The 22,180-nt window shown below is 37.4% G+C and overlaps 1 protein-coding gene across 2 annotated transcripts in view; it reads left to right on the top strand.

Annotated features, from left to right (window-relative positions):
• Positions 1-22,180, top strand: part of PKIB (cAMP-dependent protein kinase inhibitor beta) — a 132,102-nt gene that overhangs the window by 80,949 nt on the left and 28,973 nt on the right. The gene's annotated exons all lie outside the window — the stretch shown is intronic.

The following is a 22,180-nucleotide window of genomic DNA, read 5'->3' as shown; positions in this document are numbered from 1 at the left end:
TACAGCCGATCCTGCATACTTGGGATACCATCAAGTGATGAAGTGTTATCTGTGCCAAGGCCTCAGTTTTGATTAGTTGTTGCCCAAGTGAAGAGAAGCCTTGGAAAAAGAGCAGTCCATCCAGGAGGAAGCACAAACGTGCAGTGGCCTGTGTCTGGAGGTGAAAGGGAGTATATCTGAGAGTTACAAGTCCTGAATGGAGGGTAGTTTCTTTCAACTGCTGGACCAGAAGGGAACAGAGGAGCAGCAAGAGAGAAGCCTGGGAAGTAAGCAGAGTGTTGATCATGAAGTGTGTTACAGGTCATGTTAAGAAATTGGGTGAGTTTTTCCTGAGGTAAGGGGATGACTGAAGAGCTGAGACAGTAAGATTTGCTTGGCTGGTGATGGATGGGAGGGCAACAAAGCTGAAACAGGAAACTCAGTGAAGAGGAGCATCTAAGCTAGAGAGACTGGTGATTTTGGGTAGTGAAAGAGGTTGAGAAAGGCAACCCATCCACAGATTTAAGATCTATTTAGAGACTGGAGTTTATATGACTTGATCATGGAGGGTGAGGGAAAAGGATATGTCCTGGGTTTCTGGGGCAGATTTACAGTGGTGTTCACTTGCAAGAAAATCCAAGGGGAGGAACAGGTTTCAAAAGGAAGGTGATATTTCTGAGCCAAGTGATAAGATCAGCTGATCTGTCCCGGGGCTTTTCAATATTAACTGGCCTTCCCCATGCTGAGAGAATCACTACATTGTCACACTTCATTTTCTCAGCTGTGAGGGGTATTCTTTTGTGAACTCCAAAAAGGTAGAAGCTGAGGCTTCGAGAGCGTAAGTGCCTTGTATAAGGTCCCTTAGATAATAGGTAGAGGAGCCAAAAGTTCAGAACAGATTCTAAACCAAACCACATGTACCTTCTATTGTATCACTCTGCTTTCTTTTTTCCTCTGACACGTATAATTCTGTGAAAATAGGTCAATTGTAGAACACAAATAACTTGGGACTTTATGGATTGTTAAATAGAACACATAAACTCTACTTTCTATAGAAGGTTTGCTGAAAAATCGGTTCACAAAGGCTAATTGGAGAAAAGGCACACAAATTTATTTAACATGAACACAGAGGAGCCTTCAGAATGAAGACCCAAAAATACAGAGAAAATTTTCCATTTTTTATGCTTAGGTTCAAAAAACTATGGACAAACATATAGAAATATGATTAGACAAAACTGGTATGATCTCATGCTAATAATCTGACTGGGGAAACCCAGCAAGGCCTATCTGTCTAGATTCTTCTGGACTTCTCTGAATATGCATTCCTTCCTTCTGGTTTGGGGCAGGACCCTCTCTGAAATGGAGGAGTTTGTCAGACCCACGGTTAAATGAGTTAGGTCAGATAATTTCTTTATGGCTAGTTTCTACACAGAAAAGGAGAGGCAAGATTAGAGGCATATTTTTAGGTTTTATAGCTGGCTTTGGAAAAAAGGGGTTCTAGTTTATGCAACCTGCCTTGGGGAAGAGGGATTCTAGTTTTTATGGCTAGCCTCAGGGGAGAATGGGACTGCCAGACAGGAAGGCAGGCAAAGATCAGAGAAAAACTTTTGCTTCTGAGACTGCTTCTGAAGTTTTCACTTTGAGGAATTGCTTTCTGAGCTCCAACATGTCTGAGCTACCACCATCCCTAAGTTGAAATACTGCAATTGCCTCCTAACTCATCTCTTGAACTTACTTTTCCTTTTTTCCAATCCATTCAGTTTGCTGTAGCCAAAATGACCTTTTTATAGTTCCGTTTTGATTGTCATATTATCACTTAAAATCCTTCAATGACCTCCTGTCGCTATTAGGATAGAATAAATTCTTAACATGTCTAAATGCTGTGGCCTCTAACTGACCCACTTCATCTCGTGTTACTCTTTCCCTTCTTGCCTGTGCTCTGGCCACACTGATGTTCCTTCAGTTCCTAAAATGTACTCATCTCTCCTGCCTGAAATACTCTTTTCGTACCTCAATACCAGCTAACTACTTTTCTTCCTTTATATCTCAGTTCATACTATCAATGAGCCAGGTCCTGATACATTCACATAAAACCTTGTAATTTTTTTATCCAAAATTTATCGCACTTTGTAACTATATATGGATTTATGTTAATAGTTTTTATAATGTTTTTTCTCATCTACCGGATTCCATTAAAACAATTATAAGATTGTTTGGGCAGGCATATAATTGGCATTCAATAGATAGTTTTCAAATGAATTAATACATTCATAAGTGAATGAAAGTGACTTTGGATTAGCTAATTTATATTTGATCATTTGTTTGGTAAATTACTTTTTAGAATTCAGGAAAAGAGAATTTCTTTTACACCTACAAAATAAACTGAGTTTTGTTCATATATGATATTGTTTTCTAATATTCAAATGATATAATATTTCCCTTGGTATTATATTGTAATTGCATTTCTCTTTCTGAAGTCAATTTTCTTTTACTCAATAAATGAAGATGATTCAAACAGCAGAGGGGTAATTACCTAATTGACATTTTTTGGATTAAACCAATTAAGCAAAAACAATTAAAACTTGGAAATGGCAATTATAAAGAACAATATATCACCATTTAGTGTACCAAGGAAGGAGAGAAATATGTCATAAATTATTTTTAAATGTCACAGCTTTATTGCACTTGCTAATTAAATGATGCTTTTCCATCCTAGCCACATTGAAAATGATTTAGAATTTTCAGGAGTGATATTTAATTTTTCCCTCTAGAATGATTTTCTACCATGGGACTATGCACCATGTAGCTTATGAGGCTTGGATCTGGCTTAAGGAAGAATGCACTTATATGTCAGCCTACAGCCTTCAAGTGGTAGTGTGCTATCGTGCTCAATATTCACTCCAGAACTCCATTTGATCTTAGCCGAAAGGCCAAGAAGCGATCTCTCCAGAACTCAAGACTGAACAACTGACTGAACTGCAGGATGGAGTCTAGCTAGAGAAATTTCTACACCCTATTTTCCAAGTGTATTGCTGAGGCTTTCTGGGACTGCATGTAGACAATCATAGTTATCTAGCCTTTCAATATCTATGAACTACCTGAGAGAAATAGATTAGATAAGCACTAAACTTTTATTTTTAGATTGAATAGTCTATAATTCTAAATAAGAAATGGGGAGTTAAAGGTAGGTGGAGGAAGTCTTATGAGTTAGAGAGTAAAATTATAGTTGTTAAAGGACATGGTTGTGTCAGGGGGCTGACCAGTAGGGCCATGATTTATGATAGAATTATTAGAGGACCCCACAAAGCCATATGTCTGTGTCTAGATAAATACTGTCACATTAATGCTACCATTATCTAAATGTACATAGATTATTTTTTCAAAATAATTTAAAGTATTTAATTCACAAAAATACATTTTCATCTGTTACATATATTCTGAATGAACAGATTATCTAAAAACTGTAGGTTTTTTAAACTTGAGGAGTCATTTTGCCTTTAAACCTCAATAAACATAGTTGTAACTTTTATACTGCAGGATGTACCATCTTTTTTAGTATTACCCACCCAGAGTGTTTCTGACAACCCTCAGATTCTATAACTCTATCCTGTGCGCTGCCCATCACCTCTCATCTGCTGCTCTGGTCTCTCTGCTGGCTACTTCTGCTGTCTTCTCAAGCTTCTTGAGCCTGCTACAGTTTTCTCTGGTCTACCTCTTCTTAGTATTGTTCTTGGCATTTTTCCTTGATTGTTCAAAGCAGAGATATCACTAGGATGATTATGGTGCATAGTAAACTTCACCAAAGCCTTGAAGATAACATGAGAGAATTATACTGCAGAAATGCAAAACCTAGAATTGGTTTTTCAATGTCATTACTAGAATTCATTGGTTGGGCCCATTCACAAGTGTCCCCAATTGATTGGCTGTTTTCTTACTTTGTCACCTTATTTCAAGTGTCTGCTCATCTTCCACCGGCAAGTTTGATTTAATTATGTCCTGTCTCCCTGGATTCAAGTCAATAATTATCTCTGCATATAAATAAATCAGTACACATTATGATTATTGAAATTTGGCCATTATGGAATTTAGAGCCTGTATTGAGCTGTTCTTACATTGCTATAAATACCTGAGAATGAATAATTGATTAAAAAAAAAAAAGAGAGAGAGGCTTAATTGCCTCACAGTTCTACAGACTGTACAGAAAGCATGGTGCTGGCATCTGCTTGGCTTCTAAAGAGGCCTCAGGAAGATTCCAATCGTATTAGAAGGCAAAAGAGGAACAGTCACGTCCAATGGCAAAAGGAGAAGCAAGTGAGAGAGTTGGGGGTGTAGGTGCCACACTCCTACATGACCAGATCTCGTGAGAACTTACGAAGACAGCACCAAGCCATAAGGAATCCACCCTTATGATCTGAACATTTTCCATGAAGTCCCACCTCTAGCATTGAGGATTACAATTCAACATGAGATTTCAGTGAGAACAAATATACAAATTATGTCAGACTTCACTGAATACAACTTGGAAATCACATCAGTAAGGAACTTTTATCATGCAGAATATTATTGTTCCAAAGTGGGATTCTCATTTAACCAAGTCTCTTCTACCCCAACTATCTACTTCAAAGCAAGATGACTTTACCAATGTAGTAAATTAGTTTTTTCATAAAGTCTTAGAAGAACACAGATTGACTTCTAAGCAAGACTCAAGGTCAAGAAATGGACATGTCTTTTCCTCATAGACCTTATAATCAGAAACTTTCCCCTAAACTAACAATAAGACTATGATATGATCCAGCCATCACACTTCTGGATATTTATTCCAAATAATTTAACTCAGGATTTCAAAGAGATATTAGCACTCCCATGTTGATTACAGCACTATTCACAACAAAGTGTGGAAACACCCAATTGTTCACCAATAGATGATTGAATAAAGAAAATGTGGTATATTCATACCTTAAAAAAGAAGGTAATTCTATTAAGTATGACAACATAGATAAACCTTGAGGTGAAATAAGCCAGTCACAGAAAGACAAATGCTGAATGAGCTCACTTACATGAAGCATTTTAAATATTCAAATTTATAGAAGCCAAGAGTGGAATGATGGTGGTTGCCAGGGAATGGCAGAACAAGGAAATGGGGTGTTACTAATCAATAGGCATAAAGTTTCAGTAAAGCAAGATGAATAAGCTCTACAGATCTGCTGTACAACATTGTATCTTAGTCAACAATACTGTATTCTACACTTAAAAATTTGTTAAGCACCTAGATCTCATGTAAGTGTTATGTTTATCACAATAAAATGAAATTTGGGAGGAAAAACCCTTTCCCCTAAGCACAATAAGGACCCAGCTCTCAAAGAAGGATATCAGAAAATCTACCTTTTTCTTCCACGTCAGCCCCCACCAGAGGCTGGGTCTTTTCCTTTACAAATCACACCACCATGTCCACTAGTAATCTGATGTTAGAAACTGATGTTTATTCTTGAAAAAAAATGAAGGAAACCCCTGTTGTCTTATAGTTTTGGCCTAGAAGTCCAGTGACATGAGCTTTAGACTGGATTTTGAAATTAATCAGATGATTAGTCATACCAGCAATCTGGTCTCCTATATACACACATCTTTGAAAATTGAGCTAGCTGCGTTTATGTTTTTTTGTTTTATTAATGAGCTGATGATTAAAGTTCCTTCTAGCTCAAAAATTCTCAGATATCTATAAATTACACACAGATTGTCACTAGTTTTGTTTTCTTCTTGACTGCCTTTAATAGCATTGATTAATTTGGCTTTGCATCAATTCTCTTAAGTTGTAAAATGAGAAAGTAAAACTGGATATGGTATGCTTTTGTTGAGGTCAGATATACATGTAAGTCTCTTATGCAAAATGTACATTGCAAATCTTAAAAATTAGTCTATTGAAACATTTTTTAAATTCAGAAAACACATTTATTAATTTTCTTCCAGCTGCTGAACTTCATAGATTATTGAAAATGTGTTATGAAAAGTTAGTCATTTGCCCCCAGTCACAGACAGTGATAGAATTAGGATGTGGATCTTATGTTTCCATCACCATCTTTAAGAAATGAGATCATCATGAATTAAAGGGGGGAGATTGTGCAAAAGTGCACATAACACCAAAAGGTTGTAGTTTTAAAAAGACTAAAAATTCTGTTGGCGTATATAATTACTACAGTGTATATAAGCAATAGAGATAAGAATAACCCAATTTCGAATTCCCAGATTAATCTGGAAGCAAGTTTTTTTTAATTGTATGTTAGATTCTGGGGTACATGTGCAGATCATGCAAGACTGTTGCATAGGTACATTCATGGCAAAGTGGTTTGCTGTCACCATCCCCCCAAACCTATACCTGACATTTCTCCCCACCTTATCCCTCCCTACTCTCCCTCACACTATCCCTCCCCTATCCCCCACCAACAGACCCCAGTGTGTGATGCTCCTCTCTCTGTGTCCATGTGTTCTTATTGTTCAACACCTGCCTATGAGTGAGAACATGCAGTGTTTGATTTTCTGTTCTTGTGTCAGTTTGCTGAGAATGATGGTTTCCAGATTCATCCATGTCCCTACAAAGGACACAAACTCATTGTTTCTTATGGCTGCATAGTATTCCATGGTGTACATGTGCCACATTTTCTTTGCCCAGTCTATCATTGATGGGCATTGGGGTTGGTTCCAGGACTTTGCTATTGTAAACACTGCCACAATGAACATGCGTGTGCATGTCTTTATAATAGAATGATTTATAGTCCTTTGGGTATATACCCAGTAATGCGATTGCTGGGTCAAATGGAATTTCTATTTCTAGATCCTTGAGGAATCGCCACACTGTCTTCCACAATAGTTGAACTAATTTACACTCCCAACAATAGTGTAAAAGTGTTCCTATTTCTCCACATCCTCTCTGGCATCTGTTGTCTCCAGATTTTTTAATGATCGCCATTCTAACTGGCATGAGGTAGTATCTCAATATGGTTTTGATTTGCATTTCTCTAATAATCAGTGATGACGAGCATTTCTTTATATGTTTATTGGCCTCATATATATCTTCTTTTGAAAAGTATCTGTTCATATCCTTCACGCACTTTTGGATGGGTTTGTTTGTTTGTTTTGTATAAATCCGTTATAGTTCTTTGTAGATTCTGGATGTTAAGCCTTTGTCGGATGGGTAGATTGCAAAAATTTTTTCCCATTCTGTTGGTTGCTGGTTCGCTGTAATGATTGTTTCTTTTGCTGTGCAGAAGCTCTGAAGTTTATTTAGATCCCATTTGTCTATTTTGGCTTTTGTTGCCAATACTTTTGGTATTTTGGTCCTTGCCTACGCCTATGTCCTGAATGGTTTTGCCTAGGTTTCCTTCTAGGTTTTTTATGGTGTTAGGTCTTATGTTTAAGTCTTTAATCCATCTGGAGTTAATTTTAGTGTAAGGTATCAGGAAGGGGTCCAGTTTTGGCTTTCTGCACATTGCTCGCCAATTTTCCCAACACCATTTATTAAACAGGGAATCCTTTCCCCATTGCTTGTTTTTGTCAGGTTTGTCAAAGATCAGATGGTTGTAGATATGGTGTTGCTCCGGAGGCCTCTATTCTGTTCCGTTGGTCTTTGTCTCTGTTTTGATACCAGTACCATGCTGTTCTGATTGCTGTTGCCTTGCAGTATAGCTTGGAGTCTGGCAGTGTGATGCCTCCAGCTTTGTTCTTTTTGCTTAGGATTGTCTTGGCTATGTGGGCTCTTTTTAGGTTCCATATGAAATTTAAAGTGTTTTTTTTTCCAGTTCTGTAAAGAAGGTCGTTGGTAGTTTGATGGGGATAGCATTAAATCTATAAATTACTTTGGGCAGTACGGCCATTTTCACAGTATTGATTCTTCCGGACCATGAGCATGGAATGTTTTTCCATCTGTTTGTGTCCTCTCTTATTTCCTTAAACAGTGATTTGTAGTTCTCCTCGAAGAGGTCCTTTACATCCTTTGTTAGTTGTATCCTAGATATTTTATTCTCTTTGTGGCAGTTGTGAATGGCAGTTTGTTCTTGATTTGGCTCTCTTTAAGACTGTTATCCATGTATAGGAATGCTTGTGATTTCTGCACATTGATTTTGTATCCTGAGACTTCGCTGAAGTTGCTTATCAGCTTAAGGAGAGTTTGGGCTGAGATGATGGGGTCTTCTAAATATACAATCATGTCGTCTGCAAATAGAGACAATTTGACTTCCTCCTTTCCTAATCGAATACCCGTTATTTCTTTCTCTTGCCTGATTGCTCTGACTAGAACTTCCAATCCTATACTGAATAAGAGTGGCGAGAGAGGGCACTTGTCTAGTGCCTGATTTTAAAGGGAATGCTTCCAGTTTTTGCCCATTCAGTATGATATTGGCAGTGGGTTTGTTGTAAATAGCTTTTATTATTTTGTGATACATTCCATTGATACCTAGTTTATTGAGAGTTTTTAGCATAAAGGGCTGTTGAATTTTTTCAAAGGCCTTCTCTGCATCTATTGAGATAATCATGTGGTTTTTGTCTTTGGTTCTATTTATATGCTGGATTATGTTTATGGACTTGCATTATGTTGAACCAGCCTCGCATACCCGGGATGAAGCCTACTTGATCATGATGGATAAGCTTTTTGATGTGCTGTTGCAATTGGTTTGCCAGTGTTTTATTAAAGATTTTTGCATCTATGTTCATCATGGATATTGGCCTGAAGTTTTCTTTTTTTGTTGAGTCTCTGCTGGGTTTTGGTATCAGAATGATGTTGGTCTCATAAAATGAGTTGGGGAGGATTCCCTCTTTTTGTATTGTTTGGAATAGTTTCAGAAGGATTGGTAACAGTTCCTCCTTGTATGCCTGGTAGAATTCGGCTGTGAACCCATCTGGATGTGGGCTTTTTTTGGTTAGTAGGCTATTAATTGCTGCCTCAACTTCAAGCCTTGTTATTGGTCTGTTCAGGGTTTCAACTTCTTTCTGGTTTAGTCTTTGAAGGGTGCAAGTGTCCAGGAATTTATCCATTTCTTCCATATTTACTGGTTTGTGTGCATAGAGTTGTTTGTAGTAATCTCTGATGGTAGTTTGCATTTCTGTGGAATTGGTGGTGATATCCCCTTTAGTGTTTTTTATTGCATCTATTTGATTCTTCTCTCTTTTCTTTTTTATTAATCTGGCTAGCAGTCTGTCTATTTTGTTGATCTTTTTAAAAAAACAGCTCCTGGATTTATTGATTTTTGAAGGGTTTTTTTTGTGTCTCTATCTCCTTCATTTCTTCTCTGATCTTAGTTATGGCAAGTTTTAAAAAAAGATTAAAAGAAAGAGAAGAACTTTAGGTTTAACAGAGTTTGCATCATGCATAAACACAACAGCAAAATGCCCATTCTATTTGACCTCAATTGGACAACTGCCATGAAAAAAAGAAATACTCAAGGAAAATTTCTGCAGTAACTGGGCTAGCTTTTTAAAGTTAATTAATTAATTAATTTTTATTGACTTTTTATTTTTAATTTTTGAGAGTACATAATAGGTGTATATATTTATGGACAACATAAGATATTTTGATACAGGCATATATCAGAGTAAATGGGGCATTCATCATCTCAAACATTTATTCTTTTGTTAAAAACAGTCTAATTACATTCTTTTAGTTTAAAATATACACTTAAATTATTATTGACTATAGTCACCCTGTTGTGCTATCAGGGTCTTATTCTTTCTATATTTTATTGTACCCATTAACCATTCTTTACTACCACCCCACCATCACCCCACAATCTCCTTCCCAGCCTCTGGTAACCATCCATTTACTCTCTGTCTCCATGAATTCAATTGTTTTAATTTTAGCTCCCATAAATTGCTGAGAACATACAAAGTTTGTCTTTCTGTGCCTGGCTTATTTCCCTTAAAATAATGTCCTCCAGTTCCATCCATGTTGTTACAAATGATGGTATCTCATTTTTTTAATGGCTGAATAATACTCCATTCTGTATATGTACCACATTTTCTTTATTCATTCATCTGCTAATGAACACTTAGGTTGCTTCAAATCCTAGCTGTTTTGAATAATGCTGCAGTCATCATGGACGTGCAGGTATCTCTTTGATATACTGTTTCCTTTCTTTGGGTTATGTACCTAGCAGTGGGATTGCTAAATTATATGGTAGCTCTGTTTTTAGTTTTTGGAGGAAACTTCAAAGTATTCTCCATAGTGGATGTACTAATTTACACTCTCACCAACAATATATGAGAATTCCCTTTTCTCTTCATCCTCGCCAGCATTTGTTATTGCCTGTCTTTTTGATAATAGCTATTTTAACTGGAGTGAGATGATATCTCATTGTTTTTGATATGTATTTCTCTTATGATCAATGATATGGAGCACCTTTTCATACACTTGTTTGCCATTGCATGTCTTCTTTTGAGAAATATTTTTCAAATCTTTTGCCCTTTATTTTTTATTCATTTATTTTTTGAGACAGGATCTTGCTCTTTCATCCAGGCCTGAGTGCAATGGCATGATCATGGCTCACTGCAGCCTTAACTTCCTAGGCTCAAGCAATCCTCCTATCTCCCCTCCAAAAGAGCTGGGGCAACAGGCATGTTTCACCATGTCCAGATAACTTTTTTATTTTCTGTAAAGCTGGAGTCCACGTAGATTGTCCAGGCTGCTTTTGAAGTCCTGGGCTGAAGTGATTCTCTCACCTCAGCCTCCCACACCTGGGATTACAGGTGTGAGCCACTACACCTAGCCTTTTTTTTGGCCTATTTTTAATATAATTATTGATTTTTTTCTATAAAGTTGTTTGAGATCCATATATATTCAAGTTATTAATCTCTTGTCAGACTGGTAGTTTGCAAATATTTTATCCCTTTCCATGAGTTATCTCTTTACCTTGTTGATTGTTGCCTTTCCTGTGCAGAAGCTTTTTAACTTTATGTGTTCCTGTCTATTTTTGCTTTGGATGTCTGTGCTTGTGAGTTACTATGCAAGACATTTTTGCCCATTTCAGTATCCCAGAAGGTTTTCTCAGTGTTTGCCTTTACTAGTTTCATAGTTTGAGGCCTTAGATTTAAGTCTTTAATTCATTTTTATTTGATTTTTCTGTATTGCAAGAGACAGGGGTCTAGTGAAGATGATTTTCTCTGGTGGTTTACTTTCTTACTTTATGTGTGTGTGTGTGTGTGTGTGTGTGTGTGTGTGTGTGTGTATTTGTTGTATGTTTTTTGATTTCAGATTACCATGAGGAGTCTTTCATGTTTCAGTGCAAATACAATATATTTTTAGTAAATTTCAACCATCTAGCTCAGAAAATTCCAAGTTTTGAAGTTATTGATGAATATACCCAGTCTGTAAGTCTTATAAGTGAAATAAATAGGCTTTTAAATGCATAGAAGTGAATTAGAATATGCTTTACTTACTCCTTTTCTCTGTAGTTCCCTTCTATTTTTGATGAAGTTTGGAAGTTTAGGTATATTTGATATAAGCAGATTTTTTTGTGTGTAAGAAGAGTCAATGAGATGATAGGTAGCAGCTATTTGCTAAACAGAAAACTAAAATATCTAAGTTTTCCTGCCTTATTTGCAATTTGCAATTAAAGGAATACTTTTGTTATTGGGGGAACATGGCATGATAGAGATTAGGGAAACTGAGGCTCAAAGAGGTTAAGGAATCTGCCCAATATTACACAATTGATAGTGCTGGGAACACAAATTTGACTTTAACACCCACACTACCCTTAAAAGTAGGCGGAAGATAAAATGCTGACAATTCAGGAAGGTCTTTTTTCCCTTCTTCCCCCAAATAATGCTCCTTTTCCATTAGCTGATCTGTGGAACTGCCACCATTAATTATTTGGTTCTTTAGTTTAAGACCTTGGGGTTTCCCTTGCAGGGATTCACACAGAGCATAACCCTGTGAGTTAATTATTTAAATATTTTCCAAGAGCTGGTTTGGATAGGATGGATAGGAAGAGGAGATTGAAGGGTATATGCCAGGAGCAGGGGTTAAGGAGTGAGCAAGAAGAAACAGATGAAGGGAAGACATTGAAGGAGTGCAAAGCAGTTGATCTGAGAGTCTGACAAAAAGTAATAATTACAATTGACCCGAAGCTAGATGCACTGTTGTAATGAAACTCCACTGTAACATGTGTTCTAAAATGACCATACAATGTCTTCCTTACTTTACTGTCTTCATGTATTTATTCTCAGTATTCTATTCCATACAAGCTGTTTTACATCAACTGCATTTCCAAAGGTTGATTCTGATATTTTCTTTTTCATTCAGAAAGTGAGCATCTATAAATGATGTCCCCAAAATCTTAGTTGAATTAAATAAGGTCTTCTTCAATGTCTCCTTTTTCTTAGTCCAATTTGTTCATCTCTTTGAGAGACCTAGATAGATTTGAGTCAATAGCACTCAGGATGTTCTGGCTGACTCTTCCAGGCCAACAAGCTTCGGTGAACAATTCTGCAATTTTAATGTATCCATGCTTCCTTTACTCTCCACTACCCCATGCTAGTGAGGATATTTAAAATTATCTTTAATTATACTAATTTTCAGATTATGACAAGCTAACTCAGCTTTTTAGTGTTTTCTTCAGCTATTTAGATTATCATAAATTTGTGGGAATTTTCTCATACAAAAATTCTTCAGCATCCTTAATCAAATATCAAAGGATAATATTTGAAAGATCTGATGTGGAATGAACAATCTGGCAGGATGACTTGAAAATTTTTTCTTGGTTCAGACATTCTGCCTAGGATGTAAATGTGTCAATGTCAATGCTTAAAATGCCAACAGAACACTTTTATGAAGTTCGATAACATAAGCTTTCTATCCCCGTAGATAGGATCTGCAAATGGTGTGGACTACACAGTGTCAGATCAATGTTAGGTTCACTTGGAAAGCACTCAGTGAATACCGTCTATCTACTGTCCACCTTGAGAATCTGTTTGTTCTTGCCTCTCAGATTATAGTCTTTTGAGGAAAAATCATTGTCCACATAGAATGTTGAGTGACATCATATTAAACTGATTTAGTGGTGAACTTCAGGGTTGATTATCAGAGTGAAAGGTAAAAAACTCTAAGAGATGACTGATCTAGACAAGGCCATCAGCATATATCCTGACAGAGCAGATATTAAGAAAGTTAATTTTGAGATTTAAATTTTTAACTTACTACAAGGCAATTTTTACTAGGGTCTAAAATTGGATGAGTAAGTTTCCAAGGTCATGTGTATGTATTTCTACACTTTGTTAAAATCACAGTAAATAGTCCATTCATTTGGGTATATAAGCCATTATTTCCTGAAGATACTTGATCTGCGGATTTATGTGGATTCCCCCACCCCCAGGAGTATTATTGGAGAAAGATGGAGAAGAATGTCACCTAACCTTTACTCTAGTTCAGTTATTCTGAAACTGTGTGACCACAGTCACCTAGGGTGTTTGTAATGCATATGTCAGACATACTAATAAAAAATTCTAGGGGAAGGTACCTGTAATCTGTATTGCTAACAGACTTCCCAGCTGAGTATTATGAACAGTCAAATTGGAGAAACACTGTCCTGGTTTAAATGGCATAAGATTTATTTCCAGTAAAGAGGCATTTTATCAAAACTTGCTTTATCTCTCCCGTATTTCTCCCCATCTCCCATGTTAAGATTTGTAAAAAAATCTTAGGAAGAGCTAATTTGCTTTAAATTCACTTTTTCAGTCTCCAAACTGGCACAAGTGAGATGAAATTTTCTCAATTTTTTTTTTCTTCTCCTTCTCACAATTTAATCAAGTGTTAAAGTGAAAAATCTGGTTCTTTGTGGAGCAGTGCATAAGAAAAAAAGGGAATTAATTTACACTGCCTGGTGTCAGGACATAATGTGATTATGTTGGCAAAGCTATGAAAAGAAAAATATCCAAAGCTCATAAAAAATTCAAAGGAGGTCACTGTTAGAGCAGATGGATGGAGTGGAGTACCTGATCATTGAACAGCTACTGAGCTAAAAGGATATTCAGGTCGAGGTATACATAACTGGGAGAAGGTCATCAAATCTTAATTATACCTTTCAAGGGGAAAGTACTAGATTTGACAGTAAGATACATATTGATTTGCCTTACTATATAGAAATGACTAAAAGGACTGGTAAATAGAGTGCAGTCAGCTGTCAATTACCCTGAGGGAATCTAATACAGTAGTGGGTTCCTTTGCTACATTCTTTAGGGCCTTTTCTTCTTTGTAACCAGAAAACACTCTTTCATGAAATGCAAATTTATTTTCATATTTTAACAAAAAAGCTACAAAGATTAAGTGCATTAAAAAGTCTAAAATTAAACCAAAAAACATAGGATTATTAAACAAAAATTTATATTGACCTAAATATTTTAATGAATTCTGCCAATTGTTGTGACATAAAAGATAAGCTGAGAGGCAAAACTATCAAACCTTAAAAACAACAGAATATTTAAATTATACATAGGATTATACCACAAACAAGAGAAGTATTTGTTTCTATTTTATTCTGCAAAAGAATTTATGGTGGAGGGGGGTGCCAAGATGTCTGAGAGAAGCCAGCACTGGAATGCAGCTCCCAGCGAGTGAGATGCAGAGGGCTAGAGGACTTCATGATTCCAAATGAGTTGCCGGCTTCGTTTCTGTAGGACTGACAGGGCTCTGAAAATAGGCCCCACCTCCACAGAACTCAAACTGAAATCCTCGATAGAGAACTTGGCAGCAAATACACCATCGTGACCCCAACCAGGAAGATCCAGCTGGGGAAGGAGAGACGCCACTGGGAAGGTGGGGCCAATCTCACCTGCAAACAAATTCCAGGTCAGGACCACCCACCCAGCAACCTGACTGAATCCTAGAGAGCCCAGCAATGCCCTCTACGGGCCAAAAAAGATACAGCTCCAACCTCAACAGAAAAAAAGTCCACTCAGAGACTCTTCCTGAAATCACCAACTTCAAAGATTAAAGGGAGATAAATCCATGAAGATGGAAAAAAAACAGCACAAAAAGGATGAAACCATCAAAGAACAGAACACCTCTTCTCCTCCCATGCATCACAGTCCTCACCATCAAGGGAACAAAAAAAAAACAGAAAATGAATCCGACAAATTGACAGAAGCAGGCTTCAGAAGGTGGGTAATAACAAACTTCTCTGAGTTAAAACACCATGTTCTAACCCAATGCAAAGAAACTAAGAACCTTGAAAAAAGGTTAGAGGAAATGCTAACTAGAATAACCAGCTTAGAGAAGAACATAAATGACTTAATGGAGCTGAAAAACCCAGCATGAGAACTTCATGAGACATACACAAATTTCAACAGCTGAATCAATCAAGCAGAAGAAAGGATATCAGAGATAGAAAATCAAATCAATGAAATAAAGAGAAGGCAAGAATAGAGAAAAAAGAGTGAAAAAAATGAACAAAGCCTCCAAGAAATATGGGATTATGTGAAAAAACCTAATCTACGCTTGATCGGCGTACCTGAATATGACGGGGAGAGTGAATCCAAGTTGGAAAACACTCTTCAAGATATTATCCAAGAGAACTTTCCCAACATAACAAGGCAGGCCAACATTCAAATCCAGGAAATACAAAGAATACCACAAAGATATTCCTCAAGAAGAGCAACCCCAAGGCACATAGTTGTCAGATTCACCAGGGTTGAAATGAAGGAAAAAATCGTAAGAGCAGCCAGAGAGAAAGGTCGAGTTACCCACAAGGGAAAGACCATCAGACTCACAGCGGATCTCTCAGCAGAAACCCTGCAAGCTAGAAGGGAGTGGGGGCCACTATTCAACATCCTTAAAGAAAAGAACTTTCAACCCAGAATTTCATATCCGGCCAAACTAAGCTTCATAAGTGAAGGAGAAATAAAATCCTTTATGGACAAGCAATTACTGAGAGATTTCATCGCTACAAGATCTGCCTTACAAGAGCTAATGAAGAAAGTACTAACAAGGGAAAGGAACAACCAGTACCAGCCACAGCAAAAACATACCAAATGATAAAAAACAATGACGCAATGAAGAAGCCACATCAATTAACAGGCAAAACAACCAGCCAGTAACAAAATGGCAAGATCAAATTCAAACATAACAACATTAACGTTGAACATAAATGGCTTAAACTCCCCAATCAAAAGACACAGACTGGCAAACTGGATAAAAAGTCAAGATCCATTGGTGTGCTGTATTCAGGAGACCCATCTCACATGCAAAGACTCACATAGACCCAAAATAAAGGAATGGAAGAAGAATTTACCAAGCAAATGGAGAGCAGAAAAAAGCAGGGGTAGCAATCCTAGTCTTTGATAAAAAGGACTTTAAACCAACAAAGATCAAAAGAGAGAAAGAAGGACATTACATAATGATAAAAGGATCAATGCAACAAGAAGAGCTAGCTACCCTAAATATATATGCACCCAGTGCAGGAGCACCCAGATACATAAAGCAAGTTCTTAAAGACCTACAAAGAGTCTTAGACTCCCACACAATAACAGTAGGAGACTTTAACACTCCACTGACAATATCGGACAGATCAACAAGACAGAAAGTCAACGAGGAAATCCAGGACTTGAATGCAGATTTGGACCAAGCAGACCTAATAGACATTTACAGGACACTCCACCCCAAATCCAAAGATTACACATTCTTCTTAGCACCACATTGCACTTACTCCAAAATTGCCCTCATAATTGGAAGCAAATCACTCCTCAGCAAATGCAAAAGAATGGAAATCATAACAGTCTCTCAGACCACATTGCAATCAAATTAGAACTCAAGATTAAGAAAAGCACTCAGAACTGCACAATCACATGGAAACTGAACAACTTGCTCCTGAATGATGAATGGATAAACAATGAAATGAAGGCAGGAATAAAAATGTTCTTTGAAACCAACGAGAATGAAGATACAGCATACCAGATCCTATGGGACACATTTAAAGCAGTGTCTAGAGGGAAATTTATAGCAATAAATGCCTACATGAGAAACAAGGAAAGATCTAAAATCGACACCCTATCATCAAAATTAAAACAGCTAGAGGAGCAAGATCAAAAAAACGCAAAAGCAAGCAGAAGACAAGAAATAACTAATATCAGTGCAGAACTGAAAGAGATAGAGACACAAAAAACCCTTCAAAAAATCAATAAATCCAGGAGCTAGTTTTTTGAAAAGATCAACAAAATAGACAGACTGCTAGCTAGACTCATGAAAAAGAAAAGAGAGAAGAATCGAATAGATGAAATAAAAAACAACAAAGGGGAGATCACCACCGCTTTCTCAGAAATACAAACTATCATCAGAGATTACTACAAACAACTCTATGCACATAAACCAGTAAAGCTGGAAGAAATGGATAAATTCCTGGACACTTGCATACTCCCAAGACTAAGCCAAGAAGTTGAAACCCCGAATAGACCAATAACAAGGACTAATGTCGAGGCAGCAATTAATAGTCTACTGACCAAAAAAAGCCCAGGTCCAGATGGGTTCACAGCCAAATTCTACCAGACATACAAAGAGGAGCTGATACCATTCCTGTTGAAACTATTCCAAACAATACAAAAAGAGGGAATCCTCCCTAACTCTTTCTATGAGACCAATTTCACCCTGATACCAAAATCTGGCAGAGACACAACTAAAAAAGAAAACTACAGGCTAATATCCATGATGAACATCGATGCAAAAATCTTCAATAAAATACTGGAAAACTGAATCCAATGGCACATCCAAAAACTTATTCACCACAATCAAGTAGGCTTCATCCTGGGAATGCAAGGCTGGTTCAACATATGCAAATCTATAAATGTAATTCACCACATAAACAGAACCAAAGACAAAAACCAAGTGATTACCTCAATAGATGCAGAGAAGGCCTTCGACAAAATTCAACAGCCCTTTATGCTAAAAACTCTTAATAAACTAGGTATCGATAGACTGTATCTCAAAACAATAAGAGCTATTTAGGACAATCCACAGCCAATATCATACCGAATGGGCAAAAATTAGAAGCATTCCCTTTAAAAACTGGCACTAGACAAAGATGGCCTCTCTCACCACTCCTATTCAATTTTCCCCTATAGTATTGGAAGTTCTAGCCAGAGCAATTACGCAACAAAAAGAAATAAAGGGCATTCAGTTAGGAAAAGAAGAAGTCAAATTGTCCCTATTTGCATACAACATGATTGTATATTTAGAAGACCCCATCATCTCAGCCCAAAACCTCCTTAAGCTGATAAGCAACTTCAGAAAAGTCTCAGGATACAAAATCAATGTGCAGAAATCACAAGCATTCCTATACACCAATAACAGACAGAAAGCCAAATCATGAGCAAACTCCCATTTACAATTGCTACAAGGAGAATAAAATACCTAGGAATACAACTAAGAAAGGAGGTAAAAGATCTTTTTAAGGAGAACTACAAACCACTAATCAAGGAAATAAGAGAAGACACAAACAGATGGAAAAACATTCCATGTTCATGGTTAGGAAGAATCAATATTGTGAAAATGGCCATACTGCCCAAAGTAATTTATAGATTCAATGCTATCCCCATCAAGCTACCATTGACCTTCTTCACAGAACTGGAAAAAAAACACTTTAAACTTCATATGGAACCAAAAGAGAGCCTGCATAGCCAAGACAATCCTAAGCAAAAAGAACAAAGCTAGAGGCATCACGCTACCTGACTTCAAACTATACTACAAGGCTACAGTAATCAAAACAGCATGGTACTGGTACCAAAACAGAGATATAGACCAATGGAACAGAACAGAGGCCTCAGAAGCAATGCCACACATCTACAACCATCTGATCTTTGATAAACCAAACAAAAATAAGCAATGAGGAAAGGATTCCCTGTTTAATAAATGATGTTGGGAAAACTGGCTAGCCATGTGCAGAAAGCAGAAACTGGACCCCTCCTTACACCTTATACAAACATTAACTTCAGATGGATTAAAGATTTAAACATAAGAACTAACACCATAAAAAACCTAGAAGAAAACCTAGGCAAAACCATTCAGGACATAGGCACAGGCAAGGACTTCATGACTAAAACACCAAAAGCAATGGCAACAAAAGCCAAAATAGACAAATGGGACCTAATTAAACTTAAGAGCGTCTCCACAGCAAAAGAAACAATCATTAGAGTAAACTGGCAACCAACAGAATGGGAAAAAATTTTTGCAATCTACCCATCAGACAAAGGGCTAATATCCAGAATCTACAAAGAACTGAAGCAGATTTACAAGAAAAAACAAACAAACCCATGCAAAAGTGGGTGAAGGATATGAACAGACACTTTTCAAAAGAGACAAATATGCGGCCAACAAACATATGAAAAAATGCTCATCATTATTGGTCATTAAAGAAATGCAAATCAAAACCACATTGAGATACCATCTCACACCAGTTAGAATGGCAATCATTAGAGAATCTGGAGACAACAGATGCTGGAGAGGATGTGGAGAAAAAGGAACACTTTTACACTGTTGGTGGGAGTGTAAATTAGTTCAACCATTGTGGAAGACAGTGTGGCAATTCCTCAAGGATCTAGAAGTAGAAATTCCATTTGACCCAGCAATCTCATTACTGGGTATATATACCCAAAGGATTATAAATTGTTCTATCATAAAGACACGTGCACACGTATGTTCATTGCGGTGCTGCTTACAATAGCAAAGACTTGGAACCAACCCAAATGCCCAACAATGATAGACTGGACAAAAAAAATGTGGCACATATACACCATGGAATACTATAGAGCCATAAAATACAATGAGTTTGTGTCCTTTGTAGAGACATGGATGAACCTAGAAACCATCATTCTCAGCAAACTGACACAAGAACAGAAAACCAAACTCTGCATATTTTCATTCATAGGTGGGTGATGAACAATGAGAACACTTGGGCACAGGGAAGGGAACAACACTCACAGGGCTAGGTCGGGGAGGGGGGTGGAGGGGAAGAGAAGGGAGACAGCGGTGGAGGCGGGGAGGATGGGGAGGGATAACACGGAGAAATACCTGATGTAAGCGACTGGGACGGGGGCGGAATGGAGACAGCAAACTACCATGGCATGTATATACCTATGCAACAATCCTGCAGGATGCAGGATGTGTACATGTACCCCAGAACCCATACACAATAAAAAAATTTAAAAAATTTATGGCATCTGAATGTGTGTGTGTTCACGGATTACATATATTATATACATGATTACATTATATATATTACATAATAGTAAGTATAAAGAACAAAAAGTAAATTTTATTCAAAATTATACATATTATTCAATTGTATGATCTTTTTTAAGATTCAAAAATGAATTAAAGTTTTCATATCAGGTGAATTACTGAAAAAATATTTTGGGTTTGGTGACATCAAGGAGACGGAGGAACATTTGTCTCCTTGTTATTTAAATAGTTCTTTGAAAATTCATTAGGCTTATCAATTAAACTAGCTGCCTGGGGCTGACTACCTGAGGCCTATGGGAAGGCTGCATTTCAATGGAAAGCCTTCTTCAAGATTCCACTGTGTATTCAGAGACATAACATGAGTGCCTTGGTAAGCATCTAGTGTCTAGAACTCCAAATGAGATAAGAAATATCCTATTGAGGCCTTGTATTATGGCCTTAGGATATGTAGAGAAATATGTTAATTTGGTTTATATTTTGGGTATCTGTGAAACAAGAGATTCACAGAGTTAAAAGTGCAACTCCTAGGCAATGGCCTAAGAGTTGTAAAAATATACATATGAGGCCAAATGACCAGGACATCCAAGATGAATGCCTGGAGTGTGCCACTTGTGCTGACCCTTGGGTTGTGTTCCTTACCAGGAGCATCTTGGTTAAGGAATTAATAGCATCGACTCTACACTGAGTTCTATCATGTATAATTGTGGCATGTCATTGGTAAAGTGTATGGCCTTATATTGCTGCGCATTCAGTTGATCCCAGAGGGCTCTCCAGATAGCCAAGGACTCTGAGAAAGGGGTGACCTCCCCTAGTACCATGGTTTTGGGAAGGGACTGATAGTAGAGGAGGCCACTACCTTCTACAGATAGAGTATACCAGAATGCCCAAGTTTGACTCCATCCTGTAGCAAAGAGGTCTCATAGGCATGCCAAATTCATGGGGTACTACTCCAATGCATTACAGGGCATTACAGTAGCTGGGTACAGAGGGTCACAGGCTCAAAATATAGTACAAGGCCAGGAAAGGCAGTTACTTGCATCAGAAGCCCATGGGCCACTATGATCACCAGCAGTGGCCCACAGACTCCAGGAGGCATGAGATGAGGTTGCAGAAGCCTCTGAGGGCACTAACTGGAGTGCCTATTGATTTCATTTTGGACAGCTTCTACAGCCTTTGGTTGAGGAGGTTCCCTTTGAAGATGGGCAATCCGTAAGTAACATTAGTGAGATTAAAGAAAATTTGCAAAAGAGTATGTTGTCTCTAGAACCCAAAAAAGACTAAAAGATGTTGGACTTGTATTAAACTTGTGGGTACTGAGAGGGTTAATAACTGTTTTTTGACAGTATCAGGGATGGAGCAGCTTTTGGTTTACCAAATAACTTTTAAGAATTTAACAGAAGTTTAACAGGGTTTTGTACTATGTGTGAGATAATGATCCACCCTTTTTGTGCGAGTTCCTTTGTGAGTATTTGTATGTTCTTAATGAATATGTCAAACAAATTTTCCTGGAGAAGGATGTCATCAGTGTAATATGCCTATGTTCCTGGAGAAAGGTGGATGTCATTAAGATCTTGCCTACAAAGATTGTGTGCAGTGGCAAGGCTGCTGAGGTATCCCTCGAGTAGCCTGGTAAAAATATATTGTGTCTCGTAGGAGGTAAAAGCAAACTGTGACTTTTAAGCTGTTGACATTGGCACCAAATGGATTATATTAGCCTAATTTGTAGTAGCAAAATATCTGTCAGTTGCTGATTGGATGGAGTCTGAAGTTTCAATACTCAGTTTGTTGGGAATAGGGGCCTGAATTGCATGGGACCATGGCATTAAGATTGCAGTAGTCTACTGTGCTGCACCATTTATTTGTTCCAGGTTTAAGAACAGGCCACATAAGCCAAATTGGGTTGTTAAATGGAGCAGCAGTGGGGATAATCACCCCTTCACTCTATAGCTGTCGCATAACAAGTTTTGTTTTGTTTTGTTTTTTAAAGATTATTTTTAT

The sequence above is a fragment of the Aotus nancymaae genome, unplaced genomic scaffold (assembly GCF_030222135.1).
Source record: "Aotus nancymaae isolate 86718 unplaced genomic scaffold, 86718_ANA_hifiasm-v0.15.2.pri h1tg000040l, whole genome shotgun sequence".
Lineage (NCBI taxonomy): Eukaryota > Metazoa > Chordata > Mammalia > Primates > Aotidae > Aotus > Aotus nancymaae.
The sequence above is the reverse complement of the archived record's forward strand: the minus strand, read 5'-3'. Positions and strand labels throughout refer to the sequence as shown.